The following is a 6,000-nucleotide window of genomic DNA, read 5'->3' as shown; positions in this document are numbered from 1 at the left end:
GGTAAAGGAGAAAGATAGACCTTCCACACGATGCATCAACCGACCCAATGGGGTCTCTACTTTCCACGCTACGACCCATCGAATATGTGGTGCTGAAAGTACACATGGTCGGTTTCGGCCTTTTTGCGTGTATACGAGCGAATTAGCTGGGGGTCTTTGATGGGCTCCCAACTCAAAAGTAAAGGCTGCTGCAAGCTGAAATTTGGTACGCTTTTTCACAAAGGACATGTCTTTCGATCGCTCCAAATTTCGATTCGATAAGTAGTTTGCTTGTGACGTCACAATGTTTCGTAAATCGTCCTTGTTCTAAACGACACTAGGTGTCGCACAAACACAGTAGGTACTTGAATTTCGGTGGACGGTAAAGTAGAAAGATAGACCTTCCACACGATGCATCAACCGACCCTATGGGGTCTCTACTTTCCACGCTACGACCCATCGAATATGTGGTGCTAAAAGTACACATGGTCGGTTTCGGCCTTTTTGCGTGTATACGAGCGAAATAACTGGGGGTCTTTGATGGGGTCCCAACTCAAAAGTGAAGGCTGCTGCAAGCTGAAATTTGGTACGCTTTGTCACAAAGGACATGTCTTTCGATCGCTCCAAATTTCGATTCGATAAGTAGTTTGCTTGTGACGTCACAATGTTTCGTAAATCGTCCTTGTTCTAAACGACACTAGGTGTCGCACAAACACAGTAGGTACTTGAATTTCGGTGGACGGTAAAGTAGATAGATAGACCTTCCACACGATGCATCAACCGACCCTATGGGGTCTCTACTTTCCACGCTACGACCCATCGAATATGTGGTGCTAAAAGTACACATGGTCGGTTTCGGCCTTTTTGCGTGTATACGAGCGAAATAACCGGGGGTCTTTGATGGGGTCCCAACTCAAAAGTGAAGGCTGCTGCAAGCTGAAATTTGGTACGCTTTGTCACAAAGGACATGTCTTTCGATCGCTCCAAATTTCGATTCGATAAGTAGTTTGCTTGTGACGTCACAATGTTTCGTAAATCGTCCTTGTTCTAAACGACACTAGGTGTCGCACAAACACAGTAGGTACTTGAATTTCGGTGGACGGTAAAGTAGAAAGATAGACCTTCCACACGATGCATCAACCGACCCTATGGGGTCTCTACTTTCCACGCTACGACCCATCGAATATGTGGTGCTAAAAGTACACATGGTCGGTTTCGGCCTTTTTGCGTGTATACGAGCGAAATAACTGGGGGTCTTTGATGGGGTCCCAACTCAAAAGTGAAGGCTGCTGCAAGCTGAAATTTGGTACGCTTTGTCACAAAGGACATGTCTTTCGATCGCTCCAAATTTCGATTCGATAAGTAGTTTGCTTGTGACGTCACAATGTTTCGTAAATCGTCCTTGTTCTAAACGACACTAGGTGTCGCACAAACACAGTAGGTACTTGAATTTCGGTGGACGGTAAAGTAGATAGATAGACCTTCCACACGATGCATCAACCGACCCTATGGGGTCTCTACTTTCCACGCTACGACCCATCGAATATGTGGTGCTAAAAGTACACATGGTCGGTTTCGGCCTTTTTGCGTGTATACGAGCGAAATAACTGGGGGTCTTTGATGGGGTCCCAACTCAAAAGTGAAGGCTGCTGCAAGCTGAAATTTGGTACGCTTTGTCACAAAGGACATGTCTTTCGATCGCTCCAAATTTCGATTCGATAAGTAGTTTGCTTGTGACGTCACAATGTTTCGTAAATCGTCCTTGTTCTAAACGACACTAGGTGTCGCACAAACACAGTAGGTACTTGAATTTCGGTGGACGGTAAAGTAGATAGATAGACCTTCCACACGATGCATCAACCGACCCTATGGGGTCTCTACTTTCCACGCTACGACCCATCGAATATGTGGTGCTAAAAGTACACATGGTCGGTTTCGGCCTTTTTGCGTGTATACGAGCGAAATAACCGGGGGTCTTTGATGGGGTCCCAACTCAAAAGTGAAGGCTGCTGCAAGCTGAAATTTGGTACGCTTTGTCACAAAGGACATGTCTTTCGATCGCTCCAAATTTCGATTCGATAAGTAGTTTGCTTGTGACGTCACAATGTTTCGTAAATCGTCCTTGTTCTAAACGACACTAGGTGTCGCACAAACACAGTAGGTACTTGAATTTCGGTGGACGGTAAAGTAGAAAGATAGACCTTCCACACGATGCATCAACCGACCCTATGGGGTCTCTACTTTCCACGCTACGACCCATCGAATATGTGGTGCTAAAAGTACACATGGTCGGTTTCGGCCTTTTTGCGTGTATACGAGCGAAATAACCGGGGGTCTTTGATGGGGTCCCAACTCAAAAGTGAAGGCTGCTGCAAGCTGAAATTTGGTACGCTTTGTCACAAAGGACATGTCTTTCGATCGCTCCAAATTTCGATTCGATAAGTAGTTTGCTTGTGACGTCACAATGTTTCGTAAATCGTCCTTGTTCTAAACGACACTAGGTGTCGCACAAACACAGTAGGTACTTGAATTTCGGTGGACGGTAAAGTAGAAAGATAGACCTTCCACACGATGCATCAACCGACCCTATGGGGTCTCTACTTTCCACGCTACGACCCATCGAATATGTGGTGCTAAAAGTACACATGGTCGGTTTCGGCCTTTTTGCGTGTATACGAGCGAAATAACTGGGGGTCTTTGATGGGGTCCCAACTCAAAAGTGAAGGCTGCTGCAAGCTGAAATTTGGTACGCTTTGTCACAAAGGACATGTCTTTCGATCGATGCAAGTTTCGATTCGATTGGTTGTTTGCTTGTGACGTCACAATGTTTCGTAAATCGTCCTTGTTCTAAACGACACTAGGTGTCGCACAAACGCAGTAGGTACTTGAATTTCGGTGGACGGTAAAGTAGAAGGTTAGACCTTCCACACGATGCATCAACCGACCCTATGGGGTCTCTACTTTCCACGCTACGACCCATCGAATATGTGGTGCTAAAAGTACACATGGTCGGTTTCGGCCTTTTTGCGTGTATACGAGCGAATTAGCTGGGGGTCTTTGATGGGGTCCCAACTCAAAAGTGAAGGCTGCTGCAAGCTGAAATTTGGTACGCTATTTCACAAAGGACATGTCTTTCGATCGCTCCAAATTTCGATTCGATAAGTAGTTTGCTTGTGACGTCACAATGTTTCGTAAATCGTCCTTGTTCTAAACGACACTAGGTGTCGCACAAACACAGTAGGTACTTGAATTTCGGTGGACGGTAAAGTAGATAGATAGACCTTCCACACGATGCATCAACCGACCCTATGGGGTCTCTACTTTCCACGCTACGACCCATCGAATATGTGGTGCTAAAAGTACACATGGTCGGTTTCGGCCTTTTTGCGTGTATACGAGCGAAATAACCGGGGGTCTTTGATGGGGTCCCAACTCAAAAGTGAAGGCTGCTGCAAGCTGAAATTTGGTACGCTTTGTCACAAAGGACATGTCTTTCGATCGATGCAAGTTTCGATTCGATAAGTAGTTTGCTTGTGACGTCACAATGTTTCGTAAATCGTCCTTGTTCTAAACGACACTAGGTGTCGCACAAACACAGTAGGTACTTGAATTTCGGTGGACGGTAAAGTAGATAGATAGACCTTCCACACGATGCATCAACCGACCCTATGGGGTCTCTACTTTCCACGCTACGACCCATCGAATATGTGGTGCTAAAAGTACACATGGTCGGTTTCGGCCTTTTTGCGTGTATACGAGCGAAATAACCGGGGGTCTTTGATGGGGTCCCAACTCAAAAGTGAAGGCTGCTGCAAGCTGAAATTTGGTACGCTTTGTCACAAAGGACATGTCTTTCGATCGATGCAAGTTTCGATTCGATTGGTTGTTTGCTTGTGACGTCACAATGTTTCGTAAATCGTCCTTGTTCTAAACGACACTAGGTGTCGCACAAACGCAGTAGGTACTTGAATTTCGGTGGACGGTAAAGTAGAAGGTTAGACCTTCCACACGATGCATCAACCGACCCTATGGGGTCTCTACTTTCCACGCTACGACCCATCGAATATGTGGTGCTAAAAGTACACATGGTCGGTTTCGGCCTTTTTGCGTGTATACGAGCGAATTAGCTGGGGGTCTTTGATGGGGTCCCAACTCAAAAGTGAAGGCTGCTGCAAGCTGAAATTTGGTACGCTATTTCACAAAGGACATGTCTTTCGATCGCTCCAAATTTCGATTCGATAAGTAGTTTGCTTGTGACGTCACAATGTTTCGTAAATCGTCCTTGTTCTAAACGACACTAGGTGTCGCACAAACACAGTAGGTACTTGAATTTCGGTGGACGGTAAAGTAGAAAGATAGACCTTCCACACGATGCATCAACCGACCCTATGGGGTCTCTACTTTCCACGCTACGACCCATCGAATATGTGGTGCTAAAAGTACACATGGTCGGTTTCGGCCTTTTTGCGTGTATACGAGCGAAATAACTGGGGGTCTTTGATGGGGTCCCAACTCAAAAGTGAAGGCTGCTGCAAGCTGAAATTTGGTACGCTTTGTCACAAAGGACATGTCTTTCGATCTCTCCCAATTTCGATTCGATAAGTAGTTTGCTTGTGACGTCACAATGTTTCGTAAATCGTCCTTGTTCTAAACGACACTAGGTGTCGCACAATCGAAATATGTCTTTAAACCTAACTTTGGTGTAAAGTATGGGATCAGACCTTTCTGATGATGCCACAATGGACACTATTGGACCAGTGGTTTTTGCTCTATGAGCCTGACAATTTGTCGTGGTAAAAATAGTACATGTTGTTTGTTGTGTTTTTTCGTAATAACCACGGTCTTCTTTGGCGTGTTTGCTTAAGAAGGCATTTAACAAATCAGTAATAGTCACACAACGCAAGCAGGTTACTTGTGAGAGTTTTAAATTTTCATCAAACAACATTTTTGTTTTGTGGGTGTTGTACCTTAGGGAGTATGCTATTGCAGTTCGTTGACGGGCGTAGCGCGTATAGAGAGGTAAACTTCGAAGTGTTGTAAATTTCGTTACGTCATAGGTGATGACGTCATTTTTGGCATGGTAACTCGTAAGGTGTCATTTAACATTCGTGTGAAGTTTCAGGTTTGTAGTGCTAGGGATAGCTGAGATATTAGGTGTGGTGCTAAAAGTACACCAGACCCGACTTTTTGACTACAGCTGGAGGGTTTTTCCCGAAGTGACGTGTCTAGCAAACTGGAAATAGAAACAATACAATTTTACAAAGTTGTCATCTCATTCCAGAAAGAAAATAAAATTTGTATAATAACACCCAACGCATGCGATTCGACTAGATATCTTTTTTTTTAAGTTTTTAAGTTTAAAAATAGTGGTACTACCTACATGCACGACGAAATAAATTCAATCTATTCTAAACACTTGTAGTCTGCTATGTGCATTTTTTACTACCAACGAGTACTTTACTACCAATTTACTAGATCTATTTCCACATGCTTACAAATAACAACATCTCGTTTTATATTTATCCAGGTTTTACCATTAGGAAGTTTTATAACCTTTGAAAATGTTCGGAAAATAACCTTGTCATTCTGACAAACGAAGAATCTTGCGGACTGTTGAGTAAAAATTGTGGATATCTCATTTTACGTTGGGAATGGTATGATTATGATACACGAAATATTGTGCAAGCTTTGTAATGGTGGTAGAATTGTCTTTCCTCAAACTGTAGCTAAAGTTACAAGTGAAATTTTTTTTTTATGACGGTCATAATTAATATTCCGTCGGTAAACACATTTCTCCCATAAAATCGCGCACAAGTTTGGTATCGCTGCAAAGGGATTTTAAAGAGATTTCCAACGGTGGTAGAATCATCTTTCCTGTCGACCCATGAAAAAAGTTATAGCTGATTTATGTTATTGCATATTAATATGCGCTACAAAATTCGTTCGAAATTAACAATTTTTTTCACATTTTCATAAATTTTGTGTCAATCTATGCATCGTGCCAAAAAAATTAACGGAATC

The sequence above is a fragment of the Ascidia mentula genome, chromosome 4, assembly GCF_947561715.1.
Source record: "Ascidia mentula chromosome 4, kaAscMent1.1, whole genome shotgun sequence".
NCBI classification, from domain to species: domain Eukaryota; kingdom Metazoa; phylum Chordata; class Ascidiacea; order Phlebobranchia; family Ascidiidae; genus Ascidia; species Ascidia mentula.
Note: the sequence above shows the minus strand (reverse complement) of the source record.